Source organism: Asterias rubens, chromosome 6 (assembly GCF_902459465.1).
Source record: "Asterias rubens chromosome 6, eAstRub1.3, whole genome shotgun sequence".
NCBI classification, from domain to species: domain Eukaryota; kingdom Metazoa; phylum Echinodermata; class Asteroidea; order Forcipulatida; family Asteriidae; genus Asterias; species Asterias rubens.
In genome coordinates this window covers 1839009-1864356 of record NC_047067.1, presented here as the reverse complement: position 1 = coordinate 1864356, position 25348 = coordinate 1839009, and the positions used below count along the sequence as shown (strand labels likewise).

Below are 25348 nucleotides of genomic sequence, written 5' to 3'. Positions count from 1 at the left end.
ACAAAAAATCCTTTCATTTTAACACCCTGCGAGTTAATCATTTTCACCAGTTGAGCATTCACTGGTCAAATGAGATCTTTCAATTTCATTAGGCCAAAAGACTCATTCAATTTCGTAAAAACCAGCAGCAACCATTTAATTTCATCAAGTGTAAATTCGTTGTGGAAATTCAACTTAGTATAGTCAAAGTGTAGTCTTGAATAACTATAAATGCTATATAAAGACTGAATCGAATCTGAACGAGAAGATCGAAATCATGTCTGCATAAAAACGAAATCGAATGCATTCATAGCTAAATAGAAAGCCTAGTTTGAGTGGATTAGGTGAAATTACGTGAATATCGATGCGGGTTAATGCAAATGTAGTGAAATTTTTGCTGAAATTGGCTGGGAAAACCTACATCATTTATTGCCCAGAATTTAGAAAGTTTACGTAAAAACTGTGGCCCGAAGGCCTTCAATTCTAGTGGACACAAACACACTCATAAAAATGTACATATAAATTAATAGAACTTTAAAAATCTATAACAGCTTATTAACAATAAACACTGAATTTAAAAGTGGCAGAGGTTAAAACATAAAAAAGTTTCTATCATAGGCTTAGACCACCCTCTCAATTTTGATTATTTATGCTGATAAACACACCTCATTATTGACTGTTTTTTTTTTTTTTTTTCCAGGAACAAACAAATTGATGTAAATAGATCAAGCTTTAACAGTGGTCAAGACAGCAGCAGTTCATCTCTAGTAGATTCAGTCACTTCCTACTGCTTGGTCCTCACCAAGAATCTCAAAGTTTCCTTCAGAGCAAACAGAGTGCAAGGTACCGTTTCCTATAGGAGACTTTCTGGGACGATAGGTGGCAGCAGACTTACCGGGTAAAGCCATTGTTCTCAGAATTATGCGCATGCTCAGAACTACGTAAACGATAAGTAGGATTTGAAACTTTGCATGGTGGAAAAAAACGATATAGAAAGGTTTGCGGTAACACCATGTAATGACTATCTCTAATGAGTTGAGTTCTCCAGAAGACGATCAGAGCATACTGATCGAAACGTCGAGTTGAAACCAACGGTTCTTTTCAGAACCACCCCAACTCATTAGAGATAGTCATTACATGGTGTTACCGCAAACCTTTCTATACGTAAACAATGGAAATTTACCCGGTAAGTCTGCTGCCACCTAGTGTTGGAAAGTCTCCAAATGGTAAGGTGTCACAAGAGAATGCACTAGTCCCAGTGTCATAGAGAAATCTGTCACCCGGAGATGGACTGAAGGAGGAAGATTCAAAAGAGGGCGCTATCAGAAGACGTTTGTTTACAGTTTTCCGTATGGGGGATAGTACCTTTGATGGGACAGAATCTCCTGGCACACAGGTACACCTAAATTATTGTTCTGGATCGTAGTCGCTGTTCTCCCATGATGGTGACCTCCTTATATTCCATAAAAACCACCAGGTTTTACAAGAAACTTGTTCCCGTTTTTGGAAGCAACTTTGTTTGCCATTGGTTACTTAACGTACTGATTGATACATCCCATAAAGCCTTAACCACTTCAAATTGTATACAAAAAAATAATTTGTGCATCTGTATGGTTTTTGTTTTTGTAGAACTTTTTTGAGCTTCAACAACAACAAAAAACACAAACAAACACCAAAAATATCTGAAATTATCTCTCACTAGCTTGAGAACAATAAAATGGTTGGAGGATTTGAGTTTTGTTTGAAATCTCATTCACTAGATGAACATTTTGGGGTAAAGTGTTTGGTAAAGTCTCACTCATTAGACGAGAAAGCTTGTTTGGAAGAGCAACAGTAATTACAAGGTTGCAGGTTCGAACCCTGTCTCAGTCATTGTGATCTTTGGTTCTCTAAAACAAACACGACATCACTCATTTTGAATTTTATCCTCCCTCCGACACCCATCCCTGTGAATTTTCACAGCACAAAATTTAAAGAGGAGATTTTTTGTCCACTCTAGGTTGCATACATAACCCACATGTAGTCACTCATTATGGTATGCCAATTTTAAGGTGTAGTTCGGATTTGGCGGGCTATGAGAGTGATGTGCCGTCTTGTGTCTTCATCCAATAGGGTCCCTTTAAGATGACGAAGCAAGACACTTCATGTTTTAAGACAGTTATGGGTTTGCATTTTGTTGGATACCTTAGGTGCACATTTGATGTTTAATACTTATTAAATCTTAGAGTTAACTTATATCACTTTTATTCATTAAAAAAACCCATAAATATATAGAAATCCTCAAATTTGTTGCTTCTACCAAAGATCAGCGGATGCAGTGACTGAATTTAAAACAAATTCTTCAGATTTATTTCCTGTTTAAATACTGAATGAAACAACTTGACTTCTTGATACAAACAAACACAATTTTAAACTGGATATTTTAATACCATGTTTTACTTTATGAAAGACAAATTACAGGAATGGTTAAAGGCACTAGACATGTTTGGTAGTTGTCAAAGACCAGTCTTCTCACTTGGTGTATCCTAACATAAGCATAACATAACAAACCTGTGAAAATTTTGGCTCAATTGGTCAACGAATTTGAGAGAAAATGATGAAAGAAAAAACACCCTTGTTGGACGAGATTGTGTGCTTTCAGATAGGAATAAAAGACTTCTGGATAGAAGTCTTTTAATATTTTAGTGAGAAATTACCTCTTTCTCAAAAACTACATTACTTTAGAGGGAGCCGTTTCTCACAATGTTTTATACTTTCAACAGCTCTCCAATGCTCGTTACCAAGTCAGTTTTTAAGTTAATATTTGTTTTGAGTAATTACCAATCGTATACCTTCCCTTTCAACAACAAATCTGAAAGAAAACTGATTAAAAAGTTCAAGAAGGTGTCTTAGGGAAATCTGTTCCAGAGATCCTGTCCCCCTTGGGAAATGCTTTAGAAGGATGATTCAAAAGAGGGCGCTATCACAAAAAGTTTGTACACAGTTCTTCGAATGGGGGGGACAAAATCTCCTTCCACATCAGTACCAATCTTCCAGAGAAATATATTTCTGTCTAAATTGAGAAATGGCCTATTAAAGACCCCCAAAACAAAGGGTCGATGTTTGAATACAATAAAGATAAAATATACCAGGTTTTTTCTCTTCACTTTTTGACTCACAGGTTTGTTATTTCATGCACATGTATGTGTGGAGTCACACTAGGTGCAGATACTGGTCTTCCAATTTTGTCTGCAAACCTTAAATGAATGTCCAGTAAAAATTTAAAAAGACAACATTATGAAGAAGCTTTGAGAATCTTCCAAGAAAGATAATTTTTGCTGAAACCATCTTTCCTTCCGTGATTTTTGGTGCAAGCAACAGATGACGAGTCACTCTTGACTGTGCTTTCCATTTCAAGACATGATCTGCAGTGTGTGTTTCGAGTTATAAAAAGATACATTTTTTAAAAACTTTACTTTTAGGGTTTTTCTATAATTGTATAAACAAAATGCAACACTAACAACATTATATAGCTATATTTTTCACAGAAGTTTTGGGATTGTTAGAGTGAGTGAGTTATACAAAGAAGATTTTGTGTTGTAGTTGAGCGACAATGTTCCGGTGAAAGAATGAAGTTTGTAAATTGTATGGTCAACAGAATGGTCAAATCCAAACTTTTACTACAAATCAAAAACAAATTTTTATCTACAAAAAACAGTTTTTTTCTGTACCCATCGCCATTAAAAATCCTGATCTTCACCAGTTTTTAGACATAGCTGTATTAACTAACACACATTTTCATAAATTGATCGTTGGTTTAAGATGAATGCTGTACCTTCCTCTTGAAACAATTTGCGGAAAGAATTTAAATCTGTTTTCATGATGTCTGTACTTAACTGCAACAGATCGTCTTGTACCTAGACTTCTGAATTTGTATTTATTTATGTTTCCCCCTTTATCTCCAGTGATTTGTATTCCATTATCTGCCATGGTTATCACCAGGGCCCAATTTCATAAAGCCTGTAAGCACAAAAATGTGCCTTGCATGAAATTTCTTCCTTGATAAAAACAGGATTACCAACCAAATTTCCATGTGATTTTCAGGATAAGCAAGCAACAGCTGAATACCAGAAACAAGCAATGTGCAACCAATGGAAATTTGGTTGATAATCCTGTTTTTATCAAGGAAGAAATTTCATGCTTCGCAAATTTTTGTGCCTTGAGGCTTTATGAAATTTGGCCCAGGGAAGCCTTTGATTTAGTCGGCGCTCGGACATGCAGTTTAAAAGTAGCTTAGTAGTGTAATTATTAAACTAAATTTGTAGATTTATTGAAAATGTACCACTAGAGCGATAAAGGGGTTCAATTTTGTGAGTCATTTTTAAAAAGCATCCAAACTGATTGCGCTTGATACATTTTTGTTGAAGGTAAAGTGAAATTTGTGTATAAACAACTATGGCTACTGCTTGATCACATGTCAAAGTCTTCAACACGTTGCATAGGTTGCCCTTAGCAACAGCCTTAGCTACAGACGCAGCCACCAATTTTAGACAGCTTAATATCTGAATTGGCTACGGCTTGATATCCAGGTCATCATGCACTGTAGTATATGACGTACTTAGCAACAGCCATAGCCATTGATGCCAATTTTAATACAGCCTTATCATCAGAACTCAACATAAATCACACAAATTTAATGTGTATAGCCCCCTCTATTGTTGGTATTGATGTTTTGTCAGACTCAATGCTCTGGTGGAACTAGTTTTCCCTCCCAAAAATTAATATGTTGTTGTTTTGGGGTAGGGTCGTGCTATCATAGGGTCACATTTTGTATGCTTTGTAAAGTGACAAGTAATTATGATAACCACTGAACAAATTTTACCAAAAATATGTATTTTTATGTAGAATAAATAACAAATAAATGAGCAATACATTTAAATCATGTGCCTTAATCAACATGATTAATTTTATGTTTTTTTAATCAAACTAAATCGGTTTGTTTGAGTTTTTCCTGTTTTATAACCTGAAAACAGGTTGAAATTTCTCGGCACTTCTTTGGGAATATTCGATGAATATTCTGTGTTCATGTTTCCCCTTCGTCTTCTGTTATGTTTTCTGATTGTGGCAAATTCAAGAAAGCCATACGTAAGAGGCTTGTAAAACACTTTTGTTTGCTCAATGTCTGAAGACAGAAAACAAAAAAAATATTATTTTGTCCAGCAGGATCAAGTTTCTCTATACTCGCCCATCAATCAAACTATATTGGAGTACAAAATTGATTTTATTTTCACAGCCTCAGGAACTTCACTTTCATAATAAAAACTTTGACTGTCAGAGGAGGCCTTTTTTAGAATAGAATTTCATTTTCTCTTTCTGTTTCTATATTTGAACCGTTAAGACTTTCCTACCTTTTTGTGTATTTATTTTACATACCGCTAACCAAGATTTGTCAACCCTAAAAGTTTTTCTTGTAAGAAAAAGGTAAAAGGAAGAAAAAAATCAATTGTTTCATTTTAATTTATTTTGAAAATAATTAATGTTAACTGCAAGAGTGTCTTTCTTCTTTCAATTAGCAAAATTTCATTTAGAATTTCAGTTTAACCAAAGCAAATTAAGACTCGAATGCTTCTTTTTTTCTTTACATTCAAGTCATACCGTTTGTGTTTCTCCCTTCCTCCTCTCTGCGATTTAAAAAATGTTGTATTATAACAAAGCTAACTTCTTCCATGTTTTATAAAACAAATGTAAACTCCATTTTAATTTAATTATACTGAAATGACAGTAAGTCTCTCATTATTTTGTTTATAATTATATGAACTGGGTTAAGATAAACCATTTTGAATATTTAATGTTTAAATATTTATATCAATCATTTTAGAATCACATGTAAAACAAAAAACAAAACAAAAATGCTGGCGTTCAAACACAGTAAATTGTACCCAGTTTTTAAACATGTTTAAATGATCAACATGCTTATCATTTTGACACCTCAAATAATTTGTAGCTTTCAAACACACACAAGAATCTAAACATAAAGGTTATACATGTAAAAAAGTGGATACAAAACTTATGCTAAGAAATGTGTTGAAATTCTAAACATTGTTTTTAGAGTGTAGATTTTTGTAGATTTGTTTAAAGAACATGAAGGAACAAAATGGAACCTCACCGTGCGTAATGGCGTTATTTTCTTCCAAAATATACCAGTTAGATTCCATCTGGTTAAAATCTCATTTTTAGCAGAAAAAAAATTTATTCACAAAACACGATTTGCCCAAAGTGTTTCAGCTTCAAAGTTCTCGATTTATTTGAATTCTTAGTTTTAATTATTGTAAAAAAATAACTAGAATAACTTGTGCATCTTATAATTGTAAAACAAAACAAAAACTAAAGCAAATAATGCATATCACGTATACTTATTTATCAAAGTAGAGTTGTTCATTTTGGATTGTAACTATTATTTTTTCTTTTTAAGGTATTTAAGTGGTGCTGCTGGATTTTTAACAAACGTAAAACACTGTAGTGTGGCTTATTTAAGTAGATTCTGCTTTCTTCTATAGAGAGAAGAAAGGTGAAAAATAAAACAGCTATTCGGAATTAGAATAATGTTGATTGTAAGATGTATGATTGTACTTGAGGCTGTCATTGCGTTTCACCATTGTTTATTTAAAGGCAATGTACACGTTTGGTAATTGTCAAAGACCAGTGTTCTCACTTAATGTATCCCATCATAAGCATAAAATAACAAGCCTGTGAAAAGTTGGGCTCAATTGGTCATCGAAGTTTAGAGAAAACGATGAAGAAAAAAAAAAACACTTGTTGGACGAATTTATGTGCTTTCAGATAGAAATAAAAAACTTCTTGCTATAAATTATATAAGTCTTTTATTACTTTAGTAGGAAATAACCTCTTTCTCAAAAACTGCGTTACTTCAGAGGGAGTCGTTTCCCACAATGTTGTATACTATCAACAGCTCTCCACTGCTCGTTACCAAAATAAGTTTTTAAGTTAATAATAGGCTTATTTGTTTTGAGTAATTACCCAAGGTGTACCTTCCCTTTAAGGACCATGTCACACGAGGCAATTTACAGGCAACCAGTTCCAGGCAATCTCCAAGAAGAGATTTCTTTCATATTTAAAGGCAAAGGACACTTGGTAATTACTCCAAATAATTATAAGTATGACCTAACTTGGTAATGAGTAATGGGGAGAGGTTGATTCTATAAAACATTTTGAGAAACGGCTCCCTCTGAAGTGACATAGTTTTCGAGAAAGAAGTTATTTTCAACAAATTTGATTTCGAGACCTCAAGTTTAGAATTTGAGGTTGCGAAATCAAGAATCTAAAAGCACACAACTTTGTGTGACAAGGGTGCTTTTTCTTTCATAGTTATCTATCTCGCAACTCCGACGACCAATCTAGCTCTAATTGTCACAGATTTTTTTTATATATATGCATATGTTGAGATACACCCAAGTGAGAAGACTGGTCTTTGACAGTTACCAATAGTGTCCAATGTCTTTAAATGTTAAAAAAGTGACATATTATTATTCTTGGGAATCATAAGTTAGTGTTTGAAAAATAACTTATGTGCAACCAAAGTGGTCCTGTAGCATGCACTGCAGTTGGTTGCCTGTAAAAGTTTACTCGTGTGACAAGGCCCCAATGTTAATAAAGTCTTCTCATCCAAGCCCAAATTTTAATTTGAAGAAACATTTTTTTTTTTGTAAAATCAAAACAAGTTGACCTTGCATTGTCCGCCGTCTTTTATGTCTAAGAGACACAGGGGGCGCGGCGTACGGTGCACGACACTAAATTGGCAAAAAAACATTCGCCAAGCTAATTTATTTTTGTGTAAAAACCCATAGTTACTTTTGACAGGTAATTTTGTTGGGATCATGCATTATTTTTATGGATTGTGTTGTAATGAGAATTCGTCACAACCTGGGGTTTTGAGAAGACTTTGATAAGATTTGTCTTTTAAATATTACAGAATTGGTTTTGCTAGCAGAAAGGTTGCTGGGAGTTTAAGCACTTTATGTAATCCACCATACACATAAATTTTGTTATAATACTTGCAAGAGCCCGTTGCACGTCGTAGGTCTTACCGTAAGTTTTGGTGCTAATATTTTGGGTAACTTAGTACCAAACGTGTCCTGTGCCTCTTAAAATTCGTCCTCTTCAGGTGACCCAAGTTTTGTGGACAAAGCTAAAGAGATCATCGTCAAAATGTTTCCGAAGAGGATGTTGTTTACCTCAGAAGCGTTCCTTAAACGATGGGAAGAAATGACGAAAACACCGAACAGGCCCACCACCCAACACAACCGTAGTGACGCTGAGACCCAACGGATAGTCGATCGTTATATGAAAAAAAAACACATGCCAGCGATGTTGCCAAAAAACATCGATGCATGAAATCCTTAAAGGCGTAACTAAATACAAACTTGTTAGACGAAGTCACAGGTATACTTACATACTTTGGTTTGAAAACTATAATGGGCATACACTTTTTGTCCCATCTTGCCCCAAAAGAAATAATATTATTTCAAGTATTCCACTTCAATAATTCGTTGACCTGCCATATGTACGTATATGCGACCCATCTTGGCTCAAATGAAATAATGGGGAAACTGGACACTAAATCACATTTTAAAAAACATTGAAAGTTTCATTAAATGGTGAATATATAAACAACCTTTATTATCCCACATGACAAGTTAAGGTAATTTCCTATATATTAAAAGAAAACTGTTTATCTGTTCCATCCCCCCCCCCCCCAGTGTACCCTATCTATTGTTTCATAGTTTTGTTCTTCATGAGTCGTTACACAACTGATAAAGAGCTATCTCATTTTTTAAGTGCAACAGCTGAACTGTCAGTTCCTTCTGAATTTTCTGATTTGATAACAGCCAAAGAATATCCGAAGTAACTCAAACTTGTGTCCATTAACATTTAGCCCACTGAACATTATGTAGTCCCCATGTTCTTTTAAAAAGAGACAAACAACATTAACGTTAGTTTTTGTATCCCGTTCATGCGCCATGCATTGCTTCCCCACACCAACTCCCGCCCACTTTTTCAATGAGTCGCTTTCAAATCACGTTTTCAATTAATGAACAGCGCCCTCACATACGTATTTGTTAATGACTTTTTGTTTTATAACGTGCAGATAATAAAATGACCCCCTACCTTTATCTGCACAAAGGAAACAATTGTCTTACTTAATATTACAACTAACCAAGTATATTCCCACCTGTAAGTCTACAGTTGTGTTAATTTGACTTTGAAAATTATCAAAATTAAAATTAGAATGGTTGTCTAGTTTGACACCAAGTGTCCGTTTTGAATTATGTTGAGTTATTATGATTTCTAAGATGGCGATGGCCAGCTGAACGTCTGACTTTGGGTACGTCAGCGGCAAACTAGATGACTCAATAATGTAATGCAAGCGTCAGATCACAACCACTTGATTGTTACTGCCGTCTGTTTTGTCTTAGCGAGAACATGATTATGGATTATTCTTCGGATATTTATGTGAACATGAGGTGATCGAGTTGTCGAGGTAAGGTTGGAAATGTTACGTTAAATTGCATTCATTTTTTTGTACACACGTAGGCCTAGTACACCAACATCATTTTGTCGTGACATGACACGGTAAACCATTTGTTTGAGTTAACGAACAGTTCATTTATTGCTCCATTGAGTTCCTCCATGATTGCTCTATATGTTGATTAAAGAATGCCATACTTTATGAATTAAATGATGTATGTATTACATAGCTGAGTATTTGGGAAAGATTTCCGTATCCTGCCACCAGTTATCCCTCATTTTTAGCAGAGTGATCTGATTTGAGCAAATTAGATTTCGTAACGAACGAATGAATCAAATTCAAAAGGTAGTGGCAGGATACAGAAGTGTTTCCAGTATTTTTGATTGAATTCAATATTATTTTTATACACTGTTCAGTTAAATATTGTCTGCATTGTCTTGTATTTTAAAACCAAGTTTTCACCCCCACATTCTTATTCATTTCAAAGGAAACTAAAATAAATTAGATTTACATTACAAACCACTACAGTAGAAATGTCATCAGAATTTCTTACAACATTACATTGACTTATGATTGTCTTATGTTTAGCATGTCACACAAACCAAGGAGAAACTTAGACCCAGAACTGGGGCGCTGTACTCCTTTTGTCCCAAAAGATTTACTGGTCTAGTACGACGATATGACAAAATTTCAAAAAAATGAGTACAGCGCTCCAGTTACTGGGTCTAGCCCCTCTTGGAGAAAGTAAAGCTTGTAAAACTCAATCTTTTAATGCAAGGGGAAGTATACATGTAATTGTGATACTTGTCTACGATATGAAATAATTGTACAACAAAATACGGAAAGATTTCCAGATCCTGCCACCACTTTTTCACTCATTTTTTGCTTATTATTGAGTAAATTAAATATTAATTTATTTCATAACAAATGAAAAAAGTGGAGGCAGGATACAGGAATTTTTAATTCAAGATAGTCTGTCACATTGTATTTTTTTTTATCGTCCTTTTTTTTTGCGGATGGGGGAGGGAGGGAGTTTTTTTTTCTATAGTTTTGTTCACATGCCAAATATGAAATCAAGAATAAAGAAATCATCACAATCACTATGAAACAGAGGGTTTGTGTGTTTTTGATGTTTTTAATAGTTTTGTCAAACAAATTTCACATCTAGATGACATTTTCTGTAATTATTTTCAAACAACTAAGCACAGTGTAGCCCAAGTAATAATTTGAAGAACTGTTCTTGCTTTGCCAACATGAATAAAAACCTTCTTTAAACATCTTTTCAAGGTACATTTTGAAAAAAATATCAGCTGAAAAGGGTGTTTTTTATGAAGAAAAAAAAAGGGAAAAAAATGGGGTAGGGGGGTTTTGAATGGTTGGGCGTGGATGATCAACAATTTTTTTGGTGTTACATTACAGGTACACTTACAAACATGTACATATCACCTTTGAGTGTTTACAAGAAAAACAAATTAAAATAGAACCAATACTCTCCCAGTCAAAATAGTTTTAACAAGCATAAGTTTTTATTTGAGCCAATATTATTGCAACTGTAGACCAAGCAAGGGAATGTTAGTAGGGCATCAGTATCAGGGAGACAGTCTACTCATAAAAGCTGATGTTTTATGAGTTGAGACGAGTGCGTGTATAGCTGGGTTTTTATTGTTGGTTTCCCATCATATTGATGTTGTTACTGGACCTTGTTTGAAGACCTGTAAGGAAAGCACACCTGTTCTAAATAACTGATGGAGCCCTTGCCTCAAAATATCCCATGGCACCCACAGCAATTGTTGTGGTGCTCTGTGCATTTGCTGATGTGCCTTTTTTTAAAGTTCCAATGCAAATTTAAATTTTCCTTATACATGTCAATAGAAGTGAAAATTGCTGTGCCCATTCAAAAACAAAACTCAAGGCCGGAGCTGAGAGCCTAAGAAGCCCTAGCCCAACTAGCCAAAGGGAAAGCCCAAGTCCTTGTTTCGAAAAAATTGCCTACGTGTAGATAGATGTATTTAGGCGATGGACAGACCCTTTGATCTGAATGCTTCCACATCCGATAGCATTGACTGTTGATTTGCATTATGCACGCATGACAGTGATCTGAAGCTCCAGATCAATGTTATTTGCCCTCCATGGTGGATCTATGTTTAAACAACATCAACCAACCTTGGTAACATCTTCATCTAATATTGAAGCATTCACAAACGCTACAACTTCCTTTAATTAGAATGTGTAAACCCCATGGTCAGGTGTCATCGGGCTACATAGGTTTGATTAAAATTACAATGTGACTTCGCGACCTCCAAATAACTCAAGAAGTGTGAATTTATAACAAGTGGATGGACTAAGTTTGTATGGTTTGGCAAATGATTTCTGTTGCATGTTAAAATGCTACACAAGGAGAGCCCAAGTTCATCTTTGAGCAGATTACTTTAAATTTACTGCAATTTTGCAGGAAACCGGTCAAAGATGGTACATGTACCGGTATGTTGTATGATGCTTTGGCCAGTAACCTTATTCTGGTATAAGCTTAGTTTTGTTCTGCTTACTGTTTAGCATTTTTTTGTACTTGATAATAATAGGCATTGTAATGTACATGTAGGTGGTTTTTCAAAAATATTAATGAGCATTCAGAAGTAGTGTGTTTGGCTTAGAGTTTAATCAGCTCTTGAAACTGCATGTATGAGGAACCAATTTAATTCAAAGCACAATATTGTGTTTTTTAAGTTCAGGGCACCTAATAGCAGCAACAAAAGATGAATAACCTTTTCTGATCCATTTAAATGTTTCGTGCTCGACCCTGTTTCAGGACCGGTTTCAGGTGGTATTCAATGTCCACAAAACCTGTTTAGTCTAAGCATGGTCTGAGTATTGCAAAATTGATAGACGGAATTGTTCCGTGTAGTTGTACTTTTTGTTTCTGTAGGCTACACACATCAGTGTTTCTTTGACAATCCCTGCTTTCTAAAAGATCCCCACCACTTAACAACCTTTTAGTCTTACTTATCCTTGGATATTTATCATGTATTATTGATAGATTATTGAGTGGAAATAAAGTATTGATTGAGTCATACTGAACATCTCGGATCAATAGCCAAAAGGTTTGATGATCAAATTCATTCCTGATGAAATGTACCAGTGATATATATTCACCAGAAATTGTGAGCTTTATCATAAAAATACCCAACACCAGTCATGAATGTCCTTCTTTTCCCTTCTTTTTACACTCTGGTCAATACCGTAGAATTCTTTCATCTGTACGCAATAACACAGCAACAGTAGCACATAAGGTTAAAATCTTATCTGTAATATTTAATCAGTCAATAAAACACACTGTTTATTTTCGGTGAATAAACACTGGATTTTTTTTTTGACCAAACAAGTTGTTTATTTGTTACTGGTGTGGGTGGGTTGATTTAATTTAATTTTCCTGTCATCACAATGGAGGTCAGCCCTTATGAAACTGGATAATGTGGCTAGTGCTTTGTGATGAAGAAAAAAACACATAAGAGGCGTGATTGTGAATGGCTGTGAATGGCTCTCATTGAAGGGGAGCGCTGGAGTGTATACAGGAAGGTCTCATTTGGGGAAAGTGTTGGTAGAAAGGTTAACAACAGCTAGGTTTGGGTTGCTCTGGTGGTACACGTAGGGTCTGAACTATTCACTCTTTAAAGAAGGGAAGGTATGGTTATTATTACAAAAATGAATGACCATAAAAACTAACTTAGTAAGAAGCTTTTTATAATTAACATTTTGATAAAAGATTTCCTTCAAAGGAATGTGGTTTTACAGAGAAGAATTCAAGATTTGAGAAATGTTTTTGCATGAAATATTCCTCAGATTGTATCCAAATACGGATTATTCTTCCTGCCTGGACATCGCTACAGTTTTTTTTTGGCAATATCTCAAAAATGCTACCACCTTTTGAAATAAAATTTTCACAGGTTAGTTTGATTGTATTATAAACTAAAACAATGGAACAGATCCTAAAACCATTTAGGTTTATGCACATGAACGACATTGGTAACTGTCAAAGACCAGTATCCGCACTTCATATGACCCAAAATGACCTAAATTACAGCCCAATTGGTCTTCACATGAGAGAATAGTGGACAAAAATCACCCTGTTTTCATTGTTTTCAAATAATCTGGTTTTTGACTCGCTAGAACAACTATAGCATTTCACAAATATTCCAATCTTTGGTCATGGTTAATTTCTTTACCATCAGGTTATGTGTAAATCTGTGAACATATATTTTCAATATTATATTTTCGCACCAATGTTGTGTCAGCTCGTTAGATCGTAGTCTAGTTACCACCCCCCCACGCCCTCCCCCCTCTTAATCATAAATTTACATCAATGTAGACCAGACTGAGGCTGGATAGTCTGGGCATCTTTAGTATGAGTTCTGGTGTTTGTTTGCAATTGCAGACATACATGTAAGGAATATGGCCATGTTATGGTGAAGGCTTAGAGTGCTGCTGAGTCTCTGGCTTCAAGTGTACTCATTCCTTCAGTACTATTGTCCAACCCCAAGCTATTTAACACTGGCTCTTTTTTTAGTACCCCATTGGGATTTCATTGCCAACAATTGTTAGTATTCACACTATTTGTGTACCTAGGGAAGGTCAGCAAAAACTGAAAATGCAAAGTCTGTTTGTAGCCTACTGCTTTAAATAAAGTCTGCAGCCTATCGCTTGTAGCCATAAAGTTGGTTTCCTGTTATATTGCAGGGATGGGTGCCAATTACAGTACACTACCAAGCTCCCTTCCCACCCCACCCAACCCCCCAAACAGAGGAAATGCTTCCACAATACTTTTTGCAAAGATTATAAAACTAAGAGCATCCTGTTTTGTGATGAGCTGTTACAGATTGTAAACTAAACAAAAAACCATTGATGTGTTGCTTTGTATAATGTATCGTTTTTAATCCATTTGGCATAAAATGCAAGTTATATATTTTATACATATTTTAAGGCTTAGAGGCCTAGATTCAACAAAACAGGGCCAGTGATGTTTATCAGTCGCGATTTGGGATCTAGATAGTTTCTATGACCCAGCCTAACCCACACAGTGGAACTAACCATTGGTGTTGGCACTTTATCAATCATTGTCAAGTTTCCATTCTTTGGATCTCAGCAAAAAAAAAGGGCGTCAGTTGCAGAAGTGAACCACACGCTTACAAAGCTAACTTCAAGTTCTATTCTTGTCTGGTACTGTACGTACATGATACAATCAGCCGTAGTAAACGATTGAAGCTTAGGTGTGATCTCCCACTCTGTACACTCCCTACTGTGCATTCCTTGAAAAGTTTTGGTTGAACTTTTCACACTTGCTTACTCATGCAAACTCCTACTAGTAAAAAGCCCCAGTGGTTTACAAACTGAGTGCTAATTTTCCCCAGGAAAATCAGCCTTCTCCCTTAACAGTAGTCTAAATGCTAGCGTAAACACCTTTTAGAAACACTTGTCATAATTTTCTCTGAGTGGTCCGGCTGACTACATGTAGTTAAAGAGCCAATAAAGGATGATCTCAATATTTCAACTATTACCTTTTTATGGCCAAATAGACATCGTAGATACCGGTTAATAACCATTTTACTCTCAAAATTTGCATTTAGTAACAAATAACTCGAGTCAAAAATGCAACCGGTCGCACGGCTTTTTCAGCCGAGAGTCAAAAACGGCTTAGCTATTACATTGACCTTTTGACGCCAGTGACGATATTCCCCTAATTGGGTTTGAACACAGTTCTCCAGCTTTGGTATACTGAGGGCGCTATTTTCCACACCAACTAGCCGCCACTGACGTTACGATTCCTTTGTCCCGCAGGTTTTTACCATTGTTTAACGTGAGGTAAGAGACTCGTTATATTTTTTTAATGGACTCCAGCTATTAGAAAACTGTATTATCTATATATTTGAGATCATCCTTTACTGGCTGTTTAATTGTTGAAAAGCATCCCTGTGAAAGACTCATTTATGTACAATTCTTGCGCTATGGTAAAGAGAAGATAATCAGAGCATACTGATCAAAACATTGAGTTGAAACCAAGGGTTCTCTTCAGAACCACCCCAACTCATTAAGAGATAGTCATATCTACCTCCATGATTGGTCATACATGGTGTTACCGCAAACCTTTCCATAACTATGGACCAGTGATGAGGAAGCTGAGTGGGCTTTGGAAATGACAAGCTAGTCTGGTCCTGTTGACCAGTCACTGACAAAGTTCAGGGCGAACCCTGAACAGTAACATCAAGTGTGAAATGAGCATTGGTGGCAGTGGGCTGACCACCGTGGAGCTATACAAATAGATCCTCAGGAAGTGGCTCAGAAATGTGAAAAGGGCTTTAAAAAATAGTGTATTGTGACTGAATCTGGACCGTAGAGTTCAGCATGTTGTACAGGTACAGGTACCATGGCGCATAGAAATGGAGGTAGCATGCATGTACCATGGAGAAAGAAAATATTATGCACGTACAATGTACCTAGTGGCAGTTTTCTTTTAGCATTTGCTTTTAGATAGGAGTTGTTTACTCACTAATTTTAGTGCTGCCCCTGTGGGGAAGTCTTGTTTGTCTTATCTGAAGTCTAAACATTTCTAATCCCACTCACTGTGTTCATTTGGTATGTTTGTACTTGTACATACAGTATGTCCCATATGGTCCCATGGAGGTAGAAATAACCATGGTTCACATTCAGCAGATGTGGAGTGGCAGGCCTGGTACTCCAATCTTGAAAGAGCAAGGGCACCCAGTCATTTTCTCATCTGTAAATGGCAGCTCATTGAGGACATTGTTCATGAATCACTTGGTTCTCCTCAGGATTTGTTCAAAACCGGGGAGCATTGTGGACCCAAGTTGTTAAATTCAATTCAATTCAATTCAATTCTTTATTCGTCATGCCCAGCACGAAAATCACTTTCTTGATTTGCACATTAAAATACAGTTATTAAAAATAGCACAAAACATACATGAACCGTAGAAATTAAAACAGCAACAATATAATAAAAATATCACATTGCACAAATAAATAGTTTTAAAATACACCGGAATTAAAATACATCAAAACAGAAAATAAACCAAGGATGACTTGGGAAGGAAAGGGGGTTGGAAAAGGAGAGAAGGAAGGGTGGGGGGGGGGTGGGGGGAAGACACAACATGTGAACGAGGGAGAGGCCATAGGTGACATGGATTGGGAAGTACGAAGCAAGTCATCTAATAAAATTGTTGTTGAAATAATAAATTGCACTGGGTAAGAAGGAGAGGCGATGACGATTAGTGTTGGATTTGAGTTGACGCAATCTCCCAGACTTATTAAAAACAAAAAGTGTATGAAGTGGGTGGGTATCATCAAGTTGTATACTTTCGAGTGTTGACACTAGAGCTACCTCGTAGATGGAACCTAAAGGTTCTCCAAATGACGCCAAATTGCAAAGTTTGTGCTAGTTTGTGCATGAGAAATCCTTTGGGGCAGAAAGGCAATGACCCAGCAATTGACCAGGCAATATCCAGGCCTACCATGCCTCTGTCATGCCTGATCTGACCTCCATGTTAATGATTAGATGGCCGAACACAGACAATGTTCTTGTTGGTAAACTGGAGAACAATACTAACATATTTGTTTATTACCCTTTTACCATGGAGGAAGAATATTTAACTGATGTATGTATGCACTGTACTTTTCTGAGTCCTGTGAAATAAAATCCCTGTCTGTATTACTATAAACAACCAACCATGGTTAAATTCAAGAAAAACATTTCATGCACCGTTCACACTAAGGTCCCAAAGAAAACATCTTGAAAACCTTTTCTTTCAACAGCTTGCCCAATTACAAGAAGAAGCAGCACTTGTGTGGTTATAGGCATGGGCTGATGCGTCAGCAGCTATACAGTACTTCAGCTGATGATTTGTCAGTCCAATATGGCCATCACATGGAAGACATTCCATCATACCTTGTATAGGCCTATGACCTCCTTTGTGTGTATTCAAAACAGGTGTCACTTCAGTGAGCAATAGGCTTGTAAAGTGTTGGTTAATAACTAATGACTGTCAATTTCTGGTAACTAATACAGGCTGTAGGCGGCTTGTAAGCCACTAAAGAGTTGAACATGACAGCTGGAAGCTTCCTTATAATGCATCATTTATGTACTTGACAGTGTCTCTGTCTGTGTAGCCATACAGACAGTATTCATTGACTCAGTGTTCTTGTATCTCAATCAATGTAAAGACAATGGCACACAGACTTGTCAGGGTAACCGGACTTAACGTAACCAGACTATATTGACTGAACCTGAAGCCCAGTTCATACTTCCTGCGAATGTGAGTGCGACACGAATCTTGACGTCACTAATTCGCAAGCAACGAATAATTTGCATCAGTTGACTTCAAGTGCGCAACTCGCGCGAAACATTTTGCTGCGAAAACAGCCCTGTGACGCCAAAAGTCGTATCGCATTCGCATTTGCAGGAAGTATGAACCAGGCTTTTGTGTTCTTGCATCTCTCAATCAATGTAAAGACAATAGGATGCTCTATCGCATGGACTTGACAGTGTTTTAGGACTTGACAGTTTAACCATACAGACTTGGTATTTATTGACTCAGTGTCTTGCGTGTCAATCAATGTAAAGACAATGGAATGTTTGATTGTTTCTTCATAAATGAACAAGTTGAACACGTCTGTACGGTTGTCAGTGGGTGGTACCAACACTCCAGTGTGGTACCATTGCTCTGGCCATCGCTCTATGGTGGTACTGATACAACAACACTTAACTTTCAAATCATGGCTTGATGGAGAATCTCATGGGATTTTAGATTAGAGCTGTATTAACTACTGTGTTGAGAACTACATGCTTAACATAACAGAACGCATACTTCACAGCAAGTCTATGCCGTATGTGTGGAAGTTCACACAAAATTCTTTAAGTGAGCATTTTCACTGTTCATAAAAATTGGCAATAGGCCTTGAGTTGCAGCATTTAACACCTAGACAACCATTATGATGCAAGAATAGATCTTTATGTGGCGAGAAATGCGACACAACAGAAAGGACCCTGGATTAGGACTAAATTTCCATAATTTGTTCTCTTTTCCTTGAAAAAATTAATTGTGAGAATAAAGTTCAGTGAAGATTGAATACTCTTCGCTGTACGAATCATATACGTCAATTGGTTTGGAACAAATTTTCTGATGTAGATATATACATGTACAGGCACGTGTGTTCAGCTACATGTATGTGTTGTGCTTTTAAAAAGGCATTGGACACCTTTGATAATTGTCAAAGACCAGTATTCTCACTTGGTGTATCCCAAGCATAAAATAACAAACCTGTGAAATTTGGACTCTCAATTGGTCATTGAAGTTGCAAGAGAATGATGTAAGAAAAAACACCATTGTTGCACAAATTTGTTTGCTTTCCTTTGCATTATAAAAGGCTGAAGTCTTTCAGGCCTGAAGTCTTTTAATATTAGGTGAGAAATAACCTCTTTCTCAAAAACTACGTTACTTCAGAGGTAGCAGTTTCTCACAATGTTTTATACCATCAACAGCTCTCTATTGCTCGTTACCAAGTAAGTTTTTATGCTAACAATTATTTTGACTAATTACCAGTAGCGAGTGTCCAGTGCCTTTAAAAGCAGCGCTAGGAAATTTATCAGAAATGTTTGCATAACTGTCTAATCTCACCCACTGTAGATCACCATGAATCAGAAAGGAAAAAACAAAAGCTGCATTACAAACGTCCTACAGTTCTATTTTGTTTTACAGGCAGGTCGGATATTCCTCCGACATTAATCTGATTTGTTATTTTGTATGTCAAAATCAAAATTATTATAAAATAGCTTGGAAAAGTATTAACCAAGGCCCAATTTCACAGAGCTTCTATTTTTCTTCTAAGCCCAACTAAGCAGGACACCAGTTACATTTTGTACATGTATAATGGTATTTTAGCTGGGAAACCTTATTTTGGAAAGCTTAATTATGTGGTGCTTAGCAACTTTTTATGCTTTAAAAGCAGCTCTATGAAATTTGGCCCAGTACTGGAGTACACCAGCACTGTACTCCATAAAATGTTCCTGCTGCTTTTCAAGGGTCCGTATCATGCTTGTAAATTCAAGGCATAATAAGGTATCATGTTTTATTTGGATATCGTTTTTTTGTTTATTGACATTCCTAGAAAGGTCATAAAGGTCAGACTACAGAAATATCAGATGTACTTGTTTAATAAAATCTCAAGGTTTCAACCTTTGTAAGCAAACGTGATACAAACGGAGGAAATTAGTTTGACAAATTATGAAAATAACTACATGAATCAAACTCAAGTGCGGGTCCATATTTATGTTTAAAGTTGGGGTCAAAGATGTAGATTGTTAAATTTTTGTTTTAATAATGACCATAAAAAGTTACTTTGTGAGTAGCACTCCAGCTGTCAATAGTACTAAATATCTTGAGAAAGGAGTCCCTTCGAAGTAATATAGTTTGGATTACATGTGACTTTTATTGTATCTTTAGTAGGGTCATTCCGTGTCAAGTTGCCTAATGGGTTAAACACCATACTCTCTTAAAATTTGCTGAAATTTTGTTATTTTGTGGTTTTTGGTTGACAAGCTGAAAATTCAAATTTTAACTTCAGCCAATAAATGGTTTTGGCGCAACATCATGCCCTTCTTCAGCAATTTTGGTTTTAAAAAAATGCAGCCAGCAATATTCAAACAAGCCTAAATTGGTAACCACTGGGTCAAACTGGTTTGAATTTGTGGTATTGGAAAGGGATTGCTTATAATATCATCAGTATTACAATGAAAATCCATGACCCAACATTTATGGAAAAAGTTAGCCTCATTGTGCTTTTAATAAAGAAATTCTTGAACTTGTTACACATTGTGAAATAACGAAACCCTTTTAAAGATTTTACATGTCAGCCACTCCTCCTTCTCCCAACAGTAGCCAGAATAAAGGTTTCACCACAAATTACCTGAATTTATTTGTTACTGGATTAATATTTAAAGAACGTACCATTTCCTGTCATTTAAAAAGAAAATCAATCAATTAAACTGTAAAAAGGAAACTGCACTTGACTCTTTCCCACCCACATGCACCCTCGCCCAACCCACTGTTTTTATAATTCATTACAATTAAAGCAAGGTCTTTGTAATTATACAAGGTTCAGGTTTATTTATTACAGCACAATTGGCGCCAATAACAGGATGGATAGGAACCAACAAGAAATATTCAGTTTTAGATGTGGGAGGAAAATCTCAAATAGGGAAAACCCATGTGATCAGGGCTCAATTTCATAGCAGGGAATTCTGTGCTTACAGCAAGCGTATTTAACGGGTTAGCTGCAAATGTTTGCTTCTGCGCGTGCATACTCTATGTTTCCAGGCATTCTATGCTTACAAGGCTAGTGCAGAAATTTGGTGCTTGCACGTAAGCTTTTCAATTTCCTCGTAGAGGTGCCCTTTACCAAGGAGAAAAATGCCTTGGTGCCCTTTGCTAAGCACCAGGCCTGCTTTTAATGTGCATTACTGGCTCTGTGGAATGCTTCCAGGTCACAGTTGAACTGTAGCAAATATTTGGGGCAACTTTGTGTTTTGTTTGCAAACAAAAGCACACTTTTGACAAATTTGTTTCGTGTAAACGCTTTGTTAGCAAATTATTTTGTACTCGATGATGGTTGCTAGGAAAAATTGATGCATTTCTGTAAACAAATTCAAACAAATATTGGCTTGGGTCTTCGTGTGTTAAAATGCTTAAATTACTAGCAGTCAAGCAAAACCCCTTTCACTCTAGAGGAAGTTTTTTAGGGGAAAAACAAACTAAAACATCAAATTAATGTACTCAAATTTTGTTCAGTAAGGTGTAAGCCTGCATGTCAATACACATGGTGAAACACTTTTGAAACACTTTTGGGTTGTTTCAGGTTTAACAACCACTGAAAAAACTTCCAACTAGACAGCTGCAAAGTAGTTTGTTATGTTTACTGTTTAAAACAAGCAACTCACTGTGTAGTACAAATACCACCAATGTTTACTATAGACAAACCTGTATTTACATCAAGTATTTACGATAAACAAACCAGTATTTACCATGAACAAACCCCAAGTAATTTAATAGATTTCCATGAACGATTGTCATTAAAGATGTTATGTCAATTTTTTGGCCGATTTGACCCCAAAATTTTGATTTAAAATTCAATAGGTATTTTGATGGGGGTCGAGAAAGTTACAAGCTTTCATTTGAGCCATTGCTCGAAAAAGTCCGCCAATTATTAGTAGCAGTGAAATAAAGTGCTCAAAATAAGTTTTTGTTGGAATCCCGACAATATACCACGTGACCAATTCTTATGTGTTTTATAAGAAACGTTTTAAATTTTTGTCATGGTTCCTGACCATTAAAAGAAAAAGTTAAACTTTTTTCGTTAGAGCGGGTGATACTCTTTGAAATACTATTCACTCAAAAAAATCTATTTTTTAATGTTTGGGGCAAAAAATCTGACATAGCATCTTTAAAGGAAGGGTGATAAGTTTTTATGGTCCTTAATTTTTGGAGAAGTTGGCAATTGGTTACTTCTCCAATAATACATGACCCAAAAAACTTACGTCAGAAGCTCTGCAGCTGTGATGGTGTAAACTATTTTGAGGAAGGATTCCCTTCCAAGTAACATGGTTTGGATAGATTTTCCGCCCAAAAGATTTGAATCAGAAAAATAATTCATGGATGAAGCATCTCTTAGATTTCTGAGGGTTGGTGCCCGGTTGCAAATACTCTGGCAAGAGATGTGGTTGGTACCCGCTGTCAGCTCGCTAACCATGGATGGATTTAACGTTCATGTTAAAATACCATGGATTTTTTTTGCAGTTTAAAGGCACTGGACACTTTTGGTTATTGTCTAAGGCCAGTCTTCACACTTGGTGCATCCCAACATATGCATAAAATAACAAACCTGTGAAAATTTGGGACCAATTGGTCATCGAAGTGGCAAGAGAATAATGACAGAAAAAACAGCCTTGTTGCATTACTTTGTGTGCTTTCAGATGCATAATAGAAAGGCTTCAGGCCTGAAGTCTTTTAATATTTGAGTTAAAAATTACCTCTTTCTCAAAAACTACATTAAATACTTCAGAGGGAGCCGTTTCTCACAATGGTTTATACTATCAACAGCTCTCCTCTCACTTGCTCGTTACCAAGTAAGTTTTTATGCTATTGTACAATTTTTTTAGTAATTACCGATAGGGTCCAGTGCCTTTAAGTTCAAGATCTACATACAATGTGAAAATGTTTAATGGCCTAGCTAACTGGAAAAATGAATATAACTTGGTTTTGTTACCACGAAGTCGGTCGGTTGGTAGTCGATCTCGGGTTCACACCAGTGATTAACCACATACCAATGTCAAGACGTCTTTCTCTTGGTCATGGTGTTCTTGGTCATACATGTAGGTTTTCTTTGTCATGGTTTTCACAACACTGAATCATTAGTTTGAGGTCGCGACCTCTCTATCCTTGTTAGAGGCATACTGTGATTTGAGACAACAGTTGTAATGGTTTGTTCTATGGGGGAAATTAAGGCTCAGACCTGGTGAGATTTGCCCTTTCTTGACAGCATACTTAGAACCGGATAGCAGGGCCAGTTGGCTTGTTGTTCTACTGTTTAGCTAGGCTTATCACTAAAGAATTAGCTGTTTAAATTGACCTAATGGTATAAATGCAAAAAATAGTCGATGGCCTGACTTTTCGAACCTAGGAGAGTCTTTCTTGTAGGCTAAAGTAGGGATGATTTCCAACATGGAAGGAGCCAGCTGGAGCCAGCTGGACCAGCTGGAGAATTATGACTAGTCCTCAGGTGAATTTGGCCAGAGGACCACTGTGATGGATGGATGTTGCCAGGCTGCGTGACAACATTTTCAACTGACGACACTAACAATAAACGAACAAAGTGGAACTAACTACCCGGTACTCTCGTTCAACCTGGTGGCTCTATTAAATAAAGTCATTGAGATTTGTTTATTGACTGTTTTGTTAACTCAGTTATCAACAATACCAAAGAGTGTCTGGGACTGTAGGAAGCAAGATACATGTATTTTGTTTTAAAAGGTAAGGCTCTATCAGAGGCCCATTTATGGATTTGTAATTTGTCAATTAAGTTCATCTTTGTGATTAGCAGGAACATAGAATTTGAAGTTTATAAAAGCGGGATCACGGTTGCGACTGCTGTGTGAGGATGACCGATCTTTACATTTGATGAATTCATAATTGTTTAAGGTACATTTTATATCATCATCTTACATGCCTTCAAGAGTTTTATCATTGAAAGGGCAGGGGTATTTTCATTTTGCAATTGACACTTCCACTGGAAAATCTAACGGGCTATGGGGAAACTAAACGCAAAGTTTAGCCAGTCATTTTTGATGTGAAAACACGTTAGGCACCGAGTGCTGTGCTTGTGAGGGCTTATTTAGCCATTAATTCAGGTGTCATGGCAAAATAACTTCAACAAATAACTCCCTTTTGTCGGACAATTTTGTTATCAAATTCCCCTAAAACCCTTATGATTAAAGCCCTTGGACACTTTCTGTAAACAGTATTATCCAAGGCCCACACTTCGTGTATCACTTATCACTTATATATAAAATAACAAACCTGTGAAAATTTAGGCTCAATCGGTCATCGGAGTCGGGAGAAAATAATGGGAAAACCCACCCTTGTTTCCGCACGTTTCGCCGTGTCATGACATGTGTTTAAAATAAATCCGTAATTCTCGATATCGAGAACTGATATTGTTTTAATGTTTCTCAAAAAGTAAAGCATTTCATGAAATAGTATAATAATTCAAGAGAAGTCTTTCACCATTACCTTCTGTAAACCCTGTAAGTTATTTGAAAATCTGTGAACTTTAAAAACAAATTCTGTTCCGAAAGTGTCCAATGGCTTTAAACTGTTTATAAATCCCCAGATTGGACAGTAGGGCTTTTAAAACCAAATATATAAGTCAAGTAAAAACATTCTGTGGACCTTGTTTCAATTCAGCGTGCTTAGGTAAAGCTTTCTTATCATGGGTCCAAAATGCCCAACAGTTTTGAACAAACCTCAGGGGAAGAATCCTGCTTAAACTCTAACTTCCTAAAATTTGCAACTCATACAGGGTGGCCTATGATGCATTGCAAATGACGTTGCAATGTTTTGTTTTTCGTGTTTTAGTATTAGTTTTGAGAGGCTTCAAATCATCATCATTAAGTCTGTTCCTTTTTAAAAAGAAACCCAAACCATAAACAAAAACAAAAACCACACACAAACAAAACAACAATGCAACAACAACCACAACCACAACCTGGATCTTTAGCAGAGTCCTGGTCTGAGCTTCAATAGTCTGAGTACACGAACGTGGATTGCACTTAAAGGCAGTGGACATTAAATGGTAATTACTCGAAATAATTATTAGCATAACACCTTACTTGGTAACGAGTAATTGGGAGAGGTTGATAGTATAAAACATTGTGAGAAACGGCTCCCTCTGAAGTGATGTAGTTTTCAAGAAAGAAGTAGTTTTTCACAATTTGATTTCGAGACCTCAGATTTAGAATTTGAGGTCCTGAAATCAAGCATCTGAAAGCACACAACTTTTTGTTACAATCACAAGGGTGTTTTTTCTTTCATTATTATCTCGCAACTCCAATAACCAATTGAGCTCAAGTTTTCACAAGTTTGTTATTTTGTGCACATGTTGAGATACACCAAGCGAGAAGACTGGTCTTTGACAATTACCAATAGTGTACAGTGTATTTTAGTAATTAATTGTCCGTAAAACAAATCTCCAACAGAATTATCCCTCAACAAAAGTGGTCCCGTGCGG

The 25348-nt window shown here is 36.2% G+C and overlaps 2 protein-coding genes across 10 annotated transcripts in view; both read left to right on the top strand.

Annotated features, from left to right (window-relative positions):
- LOC117291627 (PRKC apoptosis WT1 regulator protein-like) overlaps positions 1–909 on the top strand; it is a 32249-nt gene extending 31340 nt beyond the window's left edge. For both annotated transcript variants that reach the window (XM_033773462.1, XM_033773460.1), the window contains one exon: positions 680–909. The gene's annotated coding sequence lies outside the window, so the exon portion shown is untranslated. The remainder of the gene's footprint in view (positions 1–679) is intronic.
- An 8430-nt stretch (positions 910–9339) lies between these two features.
- LOC117291708 (protein-methionine sulfoxide oxidase mical2b-like) overlaps positions 9340–25348 on the top strand; it is a 61169-nt gene continuing 45160 nt past the window's right edge. For 7 of the 8 annotated variants that reach the window (XM_033773567.1, XM_033773566.1, XM_033773565.1 and 4 more), the window contains exon 1: positions 9340–9517. The gene's annotated coding sequence lies outside the window, so the exon portion shown is untranslated. Of the gene's footprint in view, positions 9518–15339; positions 15359–25348 lie in introns of those variants that run through there. The other variant, XM_033773562.1, reaches the window with a different exon arrangement.